Raw genomic sequence first — 12,311 nt, forward strand, 5'->3', positions numbered from 1 at the left:
GATATTTATCTATAGGCTGCTCCACTTCGATAACTTGTGGTCGTGTTGGCGTGTACCGTACGTATAATGAAACGCCACGCACTTTCCGTGCCTCGACAAGCAGGTCCGTACTACGCAGCGGTTCCCCAACATGCTGGCACGTCGTCGCTCCGATTGATCGCACTCGCGCTGAGGATCACACGACAAATCAGTCGATACGACACGATGAATCGCAGGCACGGATCGGTACAGCGAGGAGAGCCACTGGCTGGGAGTGAGAGCCGGTGAGAGCGTCGCCTGGCGTCGGCGGCACAATAAATACACTCAGATCGTCGACGTCATTGTTACTAGCGTATCGTCACTCAGGATGGTATGGTTGGAATGTATCACACTTGTTACGTAGCACTAGTGTCGATGTCGCAGCGTGATCAATCTTCTGTTGAGCTTTCGTACGCTGTTTGCCCTCGAAATAAAATTACTTCCACGCGACGGACGCCACTCAAATTTGGCCAAGGAGACCTATGCATACCGAGCAATCGAATGAAGGGCACATCTCGACTTTAAAATTTGATGTCAGTGCTCCTTTAAACCTAACTCTCATTACAGCAGATGTCCGTCAATCACCTTGTCGGCCATTAATACCATACCATCTGCGTACACCAGTTCTGGTAATGTCTTCCCTGCTTGAAAGGTTGAAGCCAAGCTCTCTAATTTGGCCCTTTGTAGGTACAGCACAAAGAGCAACGGCGACACCCTTGTGCAGTCCCCCATGGAGGGACGCTCGTGAGAGCGCCTCTATTTGCCTTCCTTTCTTCATGGTACCGCCTTTATTTCAGCACCTAGGTTCTTGAAAACCTATCACTTCTCTTGAGGCTCCCTCGATATCCAGAAATGCCAGCATAGGGGCCCGTGTTGCTTTTCTACTATTTCAGTTCATTGCGTCAACGAGAATTTCCTTCTAACCTCCTCTGTTTCATTTTGCAGCACCCAGTCACCTTTATCAGCTGCAGAGCAAGCCTGTAAATCACTGATGTCACTGTTATGGGACAGTAGTCGCTTATCTCAGCTTTGTCCCCCTATCCTTTACAGGTCATGCCCATCATGCTTTATGCATGCGCGGTGGTGGATATACCTTTTTTTTTTGCAGTAAATCTCAGTTGTAAGTCCAACCTTTGTCTTGTGCAGTTCTCCTCTTGTGCTCGCGTTGCAACTGGGACCCTTCGCTTTGTCATCCTGCTTAGTATCCACCAATCCATTATTGTAAACTGTTCTTTTGTCATGGTTCTTACACGTTCCATTGCCTCACCCTCTCCTAGCCTAACCCCTTAACTGTGGGTATATACCTCTGCTCTAGGCTTGCCTTATTACTCAGGGAGCCGAGATGTTTCCGTAATTTTGAAGCTGCTTTTCTATCCTTTTTGCTTATTTGTGCCAATCATTGGGCCCCCTTTCTTCTAATCTTTTCACCGAACAAATGGGAGGCTTCCCTTCTACAGTTTAGGAAGCCAGCCCACTTTCGTTTGACAATAGCTTCCAGTTCACCCCTCTGCTTAGAATACCTCTGTTCCCTGACGGCTTCATGACGTTTTACTATGGCCTTCTTTCTCCTGTGGGCCTGACTCGTACCTTAGCAGTCTCTAGCTTAAACAGTTTTGTTAGATTTGCCAAAGTCCACTCTGTTCTAGCATCCTCGAACATTGCTATTTTCAGTTGCTTTCCAGAGTAAAAAATCCCACGTGGTTGCTTGTCATGTCTCCTTCCTATTTTCATTTCTCTTTGAGAACTCGGCCTAATACGTTTGTGATCGCCACCTGGACTTATGGAGCTGTATTCATCTAGGTTGAAGAATAGACAGCAAGTAATGGCTCTTGAACATCTTAAACATAGCACAAATAAGACACAGACACCAAAAGAATAAAGGACACACCACAGCGCTGACTCGCAACTGAACATTTATTTGAAAACACATACCCAGTTCAATACCAGCAACCTATCACCCATGTGACCACACTAAAAAATATCAGCAAACTCTTGAAAGCCATTAATGCAGCCGAAGAAAAGAATGGGGGCACTAATGCATCTCTCCAATGTCATCAGCCTCAACGAACATCCTGGTTCAGCTGAACTCGGTGGAATACAAAACTTGTGGTTCCACACTGTGAACAGTGTGGAACCACATGCGAGTAACAGTTCCCATTCTAGGAATACGCATCTTTCTACTGGTTGTTGAAAAGAGCTTCACTTGCATAGCTCAATACTTCAATCTAAATAGCTAGACTCAACTAAACTTTCAAAATTTGAAATGGAAATAAAAACGTTTGAAATTAGAATGGCAAATTGCGCTACCAATCACTCGCAGCGCAGCAAATAAACACATAGAAAGGCAGCAACGAGACGTGTACTGGTCTCACTGCCTTCTTTACTAAGCTGAATCATGGATGCTTTCAATTCAAACATATATGCAGGTTTGCACATGTGGTTACCCCTTGAATCATTCTGCTTAGAGAAGTGCCCGGCTTTTCATTCAAAATCTTGAAGCAGCATGGCATCAGAAAACGTAAAGGTGCATCTGTTGAGCGCAAAAAGAAACTTGAAAATGCTGTGCCCTTTTTAGTATTCAACTAGCTCTCTTGTTTGTCTAGATGTTTACAACAGCTTTTCCTTAGAGAACAACAACTCATTTGTCCACGCCTTTTTATTAGGGGTGTGCAAATATTCAAACTTTCAAATATTTTTCTAATAGTGTTTGCTATTCGATTCGCACTGGAATTCGAAGTATTCCAGAAAAAAAATATAACGACAAAAATCAGTGTGCAGCGTGCTTGGTCTTGCGTTTTGGGGCGCCAACGCACGAAACTGTTTGCCGCTTACACCAGTGCTCTGGGGGTTCCGTTGCCGATGCGTAAAATGCCCATCCACAGTTCCGAGGAGCCAGCGGGCGATGCAGTTGGTTGTTTGCGACGAAGCACATTGCAGGTTCTTTGCCTTCACATGTCCGCTAGCATGATGTCCTTGCCCGCAAAGTTTGGATTCGTCTCGTACATCGGCACCGTGAGCGGAGTTAGGCCTAGCCACAACTTTGAGCAATAAGCTCGGTCGTGATTGCTTGGCCGTGATGCCCAATGTTTCAAATTACTTCATGCTCGATCGCGATTACAAACAGCCATCCTGTGATGGTCTTTGTCACGAAGGGTGGCGGCTTGGGCTAGTTGATAGGTTATGACAATTGTTATTTTCTTCGTGTGCCTTTTGTCTTTGTCCTGATTTCGTGCTTTAACAATTGTCTTTGCCATGAAATCCAAGTGCAGCAGAACCTCTAATCGCAGGTCCAACGAGTCAGCGAGATGCGTGTCTCCGATGTTTGTATCGAATGAGGTGCGCTATCGTAATCTGATGATTGAGCTTCCGTTTGCAGGTGCGATATAAAATCAATTAGTATCACCCAAAAAACGGCGAAGTGTCAAGTTATCCAGGCTCCTGGCAATACTGCACATTACGTCACCTGAATCACTACGCGACAGGTAGCACTACAGTTTCATTTTCACGCAGCGGACAGCACACCAGGTGTACGGGTTGCCGTGCAAAGGGGATTTTTTTTTTTTGGCCATCTATTGCAGTACATTTTAACGCAAGAGCACTACTTGACCAGGTTTGCGAAAGTGCGCACTCGTTCGCCGTCTGCAAAAGCCGTGTGTGGAAAGCACGTGACCTCTCCCACCGGCACTGATGCCAGTGCCAACGTATAAAGTGTTCTCGACACCACTTTGCCTGTACCAGATCCCGTAAATAAACACAATTCGGTCTCTGCATTTTCTCATTCTCTATAAGACAGCTAGGGAACACTACTTAGCAGCACCCCTACAGTGCTTCACGGACCTAGCCAAAAGAACGCTTTCCCTTTCCATCTCATAAGAAATCCTCTGGAACATTTCTTTTTTGTAATCTTGCTTCGAGGTATTAGAAAAATATTCGAGAAATATTAGAAAATTATTCGATTCAATTCACACTCAAACTTTATTATTTGAATTCGCTTCTCACCCAAAATCTTGCTATTCGCACAGCTCTACTTTTTATTTCTTCTGCTGTTCTAGGGTACATATTTCTGATTGCTGTTGTAAAAGACAATTTTTCTTTCCTATACGGCTGTAGCTACATAATCAAGGAAGAGCCCAGAGAGAAGAGGATGGGACACCACGAAGCAGTGCAACCAAAGTTTATTGCAAGAACCACAAGTGTTGTAAGGTTTCAATTAATCAAGAATCACGCATACGAGTCCATCCCCCTCAAAATAAAGACCAAGTCAGAAAAGCCAAAATTCTGACACACTTCAAAGGGGAAAAAAACCCACTAATTATGAACAGACAAAAAACAGCCAAAGAAACAAACATAGAATACAGTTTAAACGAAATGTCTTGTGTCGATGTAGTTTGTACAAATAGAGGAGGACACAATGTGAAGGGCATTTTGCTTAAGAAACCAGGGAAAAGAAAGGAAGAAAAAACACAGCTTGTCTTCCTTTCTTGTTCCTGTTTTTTTTTTTTGCACAAAATGCCCTTCACAATGGATTACCAGCTCGCCCAATGCTCTGTTCTTCTGAGGACACAGTGTTGACTAATTTAATGTTTTGGCTGTGGCCAGGCCAAAATATGTGCGTGTCAGCTTTGAAATTCCTGCCATCATGGGCAGAACCAGAAGGGAAGACGTACTGTAATTTTTTAGTGTACAGCCCCAAGAAGAGGACCTGTCAGGTCCTCCCATAAGCGGAGGCCCCTTTAGAAAAATCCTGTGTCCACTCCTGCCTACCATGCCTTGAAAGCAATGGGATGGTCAGCCTATTATCTGCCAGCATCAGAGACCAAAGCCGAGCCAGCTTCTAGTTGCAAAGTGTTCCTACTCAGCGCCTCCTCTATTTTTTCAGTGCCTGGGCGAACGCTCTCCTGAGGCTGTCGAGCACGCTCCGCGCCCGCTCGCCGCTGCCGCGTGGTGGCGCTGTGCAAGTAGACTACGGGAAGCTGGCGCTGAACAGCCGCGCGTATTACGAAGCTCACGAATTCGTGTTTGCATCCGAGTTTAATTGCATTTGTCCTTCTCGAAGGCTTTCACAGGTACAGGGGGGATGGAAAGAAACACGAACATAGCGGCACGCTGTTTTCATCACGCTGTAATCGTGGTGGCAATAAAAAGACGCTAGATGGTATTTTATTGTGTAATGGATGACGTCGTCTTTTCATCAACCATCCACGCTGTAATCACTTGAAAATAAATGCGAAACAGCAAAGAATGCAGATGCCGCATGTTCGCATGTCTCCCTCCCCGCTGTACGTATTCCGCAGACAGTCTGTCAGGCCATGCTCTCGGTTCGATACTTGCACTCTAGTTTGATAGTATTCGCGTTTCATTTTTTATTTCAGGCTATTGCAACCATGCCAATGCCTAATTATGTCATACTGTTGTGTTCCACTTTGCAAATGGAACTGAAAGAAATCACGATTGTCTTTTTTTATTTCCCTTTATTGATAAAGAAAAAAAATCTCACATGGTCCCTTATGCATTCATCTAAGACGACTGAAAGGCGAAAGCCATCTTCTTCTTTTTCTTCCAGTCAATGTATTGAACATCCCTGCCTCTCTCCGAGATATTTCTGCGCCTAACGTGGTTTTCTTACAGCCTCAAGGATCAGAGGCAGCGCAAGCTTTCTGCACATGAGAGGAGGCATGCACTGCCTCCGTGATCGGCCCATTTTGACCAAGTGAAGATGTAATATGACGACGTCACGTTATGTGACGTCACGACTGATGTCACAAAATTTTTATGATCTGTGACAGTCATATGATGACGTCATAGCGTAATTATTTTTTGCATCCCCTCGTGCTGACGCCGCCGACGGTCAATTTTCCTGTTTGATGAGGCATCCAAGGCTTTCGCCTTAATACACTGTTCGGCTGTCGTTCCATGAAATTCCAGCTACTGCAGGTGTTCGGCAGAGGTGGCTTGCAGTAATTAGGCGGGATAATTGGTCTCCTAATACATCTTCAAACTACACTAGAATATGCAGCCGTCGTTTATGACCCGAAAATTTCATAGAATATAAGAAGCGGTGGCTTAAGAAGGATGCAGTAGCGTCACTCTTTGCAGACTACCCTTCACGTTTGCAGCCCAAGGTAACAACTGAACCAAGCATGGCAAGTATCCCTAAGCGTGACCATGTTGCGTCTGAACAGTCAACGAATGCATGTAGTACCGATAGCAACGCTGCCTCGTGATCGCCGCCATGCGCATGCCGCGCTGACATTAGGTCCCGAAGCTGAAGAATCGGAGCCCATGGACACCACATGCGCTACGGGCGAAACAACCGACAATCATTATGTACAGTGCCACAATAAATGAGCGAACAAGGCTGAGCAGGCGGCCCCATGCAACAAAAGCGTCCAGGTCGACAGCCATTCGGCCTCTATACTTTGCTCGCTACCGAAAAGGGCAAATGGAAAAGAAAATAAAGATACCTGAGGAACCAGATACTGAGGCTACAACAATCCGTCGAGCTAAAGACGAGCTCCAGCAATTGACAACAGGCAGCGCCATTTTTCACGCCTTTCACTCTGGCTCAAGTTGAGAGTCGGCACTACGACTTTATACTTGAACGACAGCGTCTGTTCACACACATCGGTCAGTGTTGCAGGAAGCGCGCACGGCATATGTAGCTGTTTTTGTTTGTTTTTCGTACCACCACGATTTAACTGGTTTAAGCTCTGAAATGGTGGAATCACTTGGCATAGTTCCTCTTTTTCTGGCACCAGCTGTTGCTTTCTCCCGGTGGCAACAAATGTAATTCTCAAAAGCTTTACGAAGGGAACAGGCGATCACGTATATTCCTGGAAGCAGTCTAGTGACATTTCGTGCTATTTAGCGCATGAACTCCAGGCTTGCGTATAGTGTGCTACACCAGTAGACTGTATCACGCATCGAGGAACTTTAAGAGCAATAATAGCGAAAGTTGGGCTAGTTGGTGGTTCATGCTTGGGATGTAAAAACAGCGCAAAATATAGACAAGGACAGAGGAAGAGGTGTCGTCAGCGCGGTGTCGTCTCTTCCTCTGTCCTTGTCTATATTTTGCGCTGTTTTTACATCCCAAGCATGAACTTTAAGAGCCCAAGCTTTCAGTATTAGCTGTTGGCAAATGCTGCTTCGAAAATAGACTTTCAGGCAGTCAAAAACGGACTTTCAGTCAAGCGAACGTAACGGTGACAAAACAATTTTCCGCGCATCATGCGCTCTCTGGTATCGGGATAGCAGACGACGCGCGAGCGTCTCGATCAAATAGCCGTACACATGCCTTCAAAATGGGTTGGTTGCCCAGAATGACAAGTGCTTCATGATTCCAGTTTACAAGTTTTCATTACACTTTAAACAACGCGAATACAGCCGAAAACTGAACCATATAGCAGCTTCGAATGCAGCCACGGCATTGGTTTCTGTGAGCGACGATGCGATGGCCGATCTACTATGGTGGCGGCGCCCGGCAGCTAAAAGCCACACTAATGCTGACGGTCGGTTCCCATTGCGCTCCACTCCTTCGCCCAGGCACAGAAAAACAGAGGAGGCGCTGCCCTACTACACTGACTGGGTGTGGAAGAAGAGCACCTTTTCTGTGCCTTACCAGAACAGCAGCTTCAGCAAGGTGAGCCAACCGGGTCTGCTTCACATCATCACAAAGCTTGCTATGCCACAATGGCCAATGTTGTCCTTGAGCAGCAAAGGTTCAGTTGCCAATGCAATTAGCAGAGTCATTCGTAAAGGGACTTTGTGATCTTTCCATTGTTTTCAACAGGAACAATTCAGGATCAGCCAGTGGCAAAGTGGCAGCCAGCTTCTGGAGCAGATGCTGTTAGGAGGTTCTGCCCCAACTTTGCAGTGTGCGTTTGACATGGCCAGAGCCAATGTGCCCTAACATATGGATGCAGTAGAACGGCATGTGGCACCAACCACGAGGACGGAACGCTGTTCAGGTTTTGCATTATACCACCCGCATTTAGAGTTTGTTTCCGCTTTTTGCAGCCCGTACTAAGTTCTTCAATGTGCAGAGCAAGAACAAGGACATGCAACAAGACTGGGCCACTTAGAATGTACGTGCAGATACCAGGCTCACTGCAAATGAGACAAGTCCTCCTCAGAGATATACAAAAGGAGCACACTTGTTGGCTCCAACGTTTCAACTACATTGCAGGGCAGGACTGCTCCGGTCGTGCTCTGTGACTGCCAGGCAGATGTGCTCTTGTGTGCTGCACCTCCTCGGTCTGCTTGCCATCATCCTCTGCAAATTCATGGCAGGTTTGTTAATTCCTTGAGCTCCTCGCAGATGTTGCAGAGCATTTTGAGTGGTTGATGCAATGCTACTTTAGTGGGATGCTAGCTTCATTGAAGGCCCAAGCTAAGTTGTTTTGAAATGGCGAGGACTACCCTTGTATGCAACAAGTCAGTTGAAGAGCTGAAGGGCCTCCAATACGAGGCTATCATTGAGAAAGGGTTTGCAGCGCAAGCACGGTAGTGCTGAAGGAAAGGTATAAAAGCGAGGAACGGAAAGCAAAGATGGACGACACGAGCGCTAATAACCGTTCTTCTTCTATCGTTGAGAAAGTTGGTGATGCTTAGAGCACCTCACCATTCGTTGTTAGCACAAGAAGCCTGGCTCAATATGCTTGTGCGTTGATTCTTTAGTGCTAACAAGGCAACTGTGATCAACATGCTTCCCCTGCCACATACAGATGACCTCCTCAGTGAGCTTCTTGGTGAAATGTACCTGTTGAGAGTGCATTTACTAATACCATATTGCTAAGACATGTTGAGCAGAAATTTGAGAGCATCACTCATCGATCAACATATGTAACCATCCAAGCATGCTTGCTTTGGTCTGGCTTTAGCACAAATCATTTTCCCAAAGATTATGATAACGATTTTGCAAGCTTGCAAAAAGATTTGCTAAATCGATTAGATTATTCTCTTCCATAGTTTGCCCGAAAGGCATAATGCAACCTTTATTAAAGTTCTGCACAGCAACAATGAATTGAAATCAAATCACAAATGCGCTTTCTCTTTGAGAGACATGTCATGAGTGACAAGGCCGTGTATCCACTGAAAAGCGACCATTGCTGCTCCCATGCACAAGGCCACATTATGCGCGTTCCTTTGCACAACCGGCTAATGTTGCCGAGTTCATACTCCGATATGCCAACATGGTTGAGCTTCTTCGCAAGTCGCTACGAAAAGATTTCAAAAGAGATTCAAAGTGCGAAACTCGCTTTGATAAGATGCTTTTTAAAAAGCAGCTGCTTCCAGCTGTTTATTCTTGTCCTGTTACCACTGATGTCTCCACAACGGCACTGTCTTGCAGCAGTGCTCCAATAGCGCCATCACTTGGTTTCTGTTGCCTTTGCGACCAAGGAAGCATTACGCCAGTCAGCTTTACATCTTTAATGCGTATGTAGACCTACGAACTCTGCACCTATGGAGGCGTCTACTTTGTGCACAGATAACCAGGCCCTGGTGACTCTCTTGAACACTAAGTGGGTGGCAGACTACACAGTAGTTAACTTGGCTGATGCATCGTCAAGCATGTCCCAACTGACAAATGTGGTAAATTTGGGGCCAGAAAGGCCTGACAACTAAGTGTGCATTGTTTTGTGCAGGTAACTTGGGAAGAATTCGTTGTAGAAACATCAGAGGGTCCATTCCTTCAGAAATCCAATGGGTGGACAATGTTTTGACGGCCGCAAAGTGCTTTCTAGCGCACTTTGCTTTCCTTTTGTTGAAGATGAGTTGGTCACTGCGGAAGGACTTCTTCTATGTTGTGAGCAGTTTGCAGTGCTGACTTGCTGCCTCCTGGAAGCAGAAGCAGTGTGCAAAGAAGTACTGGTGGCCAGGAAGCTGATTCAGTCTTGTGTGGACCGTGAACAAGTTGGCAAAAACAGTACATTTCCCTTCAGGGCTTGTGAAAAAACATGGAAACTGACATAGTCAGCCGATTCATTCATGCACCTGCACATTGCAACGTCGCCATCATGCCACCTGACTAATGTAAATGGCCAGGAGTCTGTGTCACTGCAAATGTTTCGTGTGCAAAGATTATATCACTACGGCGTAGTGCCTTGAAGAACTTGTGAGTGACCATGGGCCTCAATTTGCAGCAAGCGAGCTCAAAGGATTCTTGCAAGATAAAAACATCCAAGTGCACACCTTTGGTTTAACATCTCCAAGAAAATAAGAAGATCGGACAACTTAACCATCTTCTGAAAGATTATGTCTAACTAGGTTTAAAGAAAAGGTAGCCATTAAAGGAAGCTACCACAGTATACCCCTATCCAACCTCTTCCCATTTACACATGTAGGCCATTAAAAACTGATTTCCAGAGGTAGTACTTTCAGAAAAGAACTAAATCAGCGTGAGGTAGCACTCAAGTCACTAGGCACTATGATATTAAAATGAGTTCTCTTAATTGAGTTTGAACTCCGTTTTATTCAGGGAAACTGGTAGTTCAACTGGAATTCAAGTTGCTCGGGTTCCATGGTGCAGTAATTTGTTGTGTATGCTGAGAGTGTTGCAACCACGTGAAACTTGACCCGTCAGGGTGGTCCAGTGGTTATAGTGCTCGACTACTATATAGTAATATAATTGTTGGGGTGTAACGTCCCAAAACCACTATACGATTATGAGGGACGCCGTAGTGGAGGGGTCCGAAAATTTTGACCTCCTGGGGTTCTTTAAAGGACCCCTGACACCAAAATTGAAACCTCGAGATCTTTGTGTTGTTTGACTTTCCTGTATACGGGGGCACATCTGACCGATTATTAGTGACGAACGTTGCCTTTAAGATATCTTAATTTGGTTTTAAAGTGAGCGTGAGTGCTCACTTGAGTTGGCTGCACCTTGCGACATCCTGGTATGACGTAGATAGAGGCCCCGTGTGACGTTCCACGAGTAAAGCAAGTATTGTGGACGTCACAGAAGGTTTGCAGGGCGCACGTGCACAATACGACGACTGACACCTAAAGTGGCACCCGGCGAGGCCTATTGTTCCGCACCCCTCTGGCTCTGTTGTCGGGCTGCTCTCGAGGTAGTTTTCGTGAGGGGACATGCGCTTAACAAGTTTAACCCATACCGAAGGCACCCACATACTTTCAATCTCTACCGCGCGCGGGGCCCCGATTTGAAAACCGCGCTGTCAACGTCACCACAGCTTGAGTGCACGTGGTGTTTGACGCTCCCCCGCGTGGGGCGCCAGTTTCTTGTGGTTTTTAGGCGGGCGTTTTGAAGTGATGCTAAAATGGTCACAATTAACTACGCTAGAATTAGTTGTACAATACGCTAGAGCATTTACGATTTAATTTAAAGATTACCAGACACAAAGCTACAAATTACAGCAAAAAAGTCACCAACAAAAATTTCGCTGTCAGGGGTCCTTTAATGTGCACCTAAATCTAAGCACACGGGCCTCAAGCATTTTCAATGGAGGCGAAAATGCTTGAGGCCGGTATGCTTAGATTTAGGTGCACGTTAAAGAACCGCAGGCGGTCAAAATTTCCGGAGCCCTCCACTATGGCGACCCTCATAATCATATTGTGGTTTTGGGATGTTAAACCCCAACAATTATTTTATTGTTACGTGAAACTTGTTCCTTGCATACTGCTACACCCACGAAAACTGTTACCACCACTCGGTGCAGGCCGTGTCTTAATGTTTAGGAAAATTTCACCATAGTTTCAGACCGTTCCAATAAGATTGCACACACGACACGAGTAGTTGAATTTATTCTAGGGCAGACGAGAGCACCTGCAATAACCCTGACATTTTCGATAAAAGGAGACGTGTTCCGACGACCATCTGATTATCGACTACCGACGTCCATGCTCGCTGTTATCATTATACAGTTGACCTGGATGTAACGAAATTGAGGAATTTCGGCAATATCTCGTCATATACAGGTTTTCGTTACATGCAGTTTCACGTGAACATTGGCAAGTATCATGCAAAACAAAACCAAAACGAGACAGACATCACTTCAGAAGACCTCACCTCTCACATTTATTAAGAAGAAGAAAACTGCGTGATTATGGCTTGTGTTTTCTTCATATATGATGACATCAAGCGGTGCTCCAAGGAAGTTAATTCATGAAATGCAGTGTCATCATCCTGTGTGCCGGCGGCCCAACGCAAGACGTCCAACATGTCCATCACTTCCTTTGTGGTAGACGCGACAAACAGTGAGTCTTTCTCTGATGCACCTTCGTCGTGACTGCGATCTTGCACCATTTCAACAAGCGCCGCATCTGACATTTCT

The sequence above is a fragment of the Rhipicephalus sanguineus genome, chromosome 2 (genome assembly GCF_013339695.2).
Source record: "Rhipicephalus sanguineus isolate Rsan-2018 chromosome 2, BIME_Rsan_1.4, whole genome shotgun sequence".
NCBI lineage: Eukaryota > Metazoa > Arthropoda > Arachnida > Ixodida > Ixodidae > Rhipicephalus > Rhipicephalus sanguineus.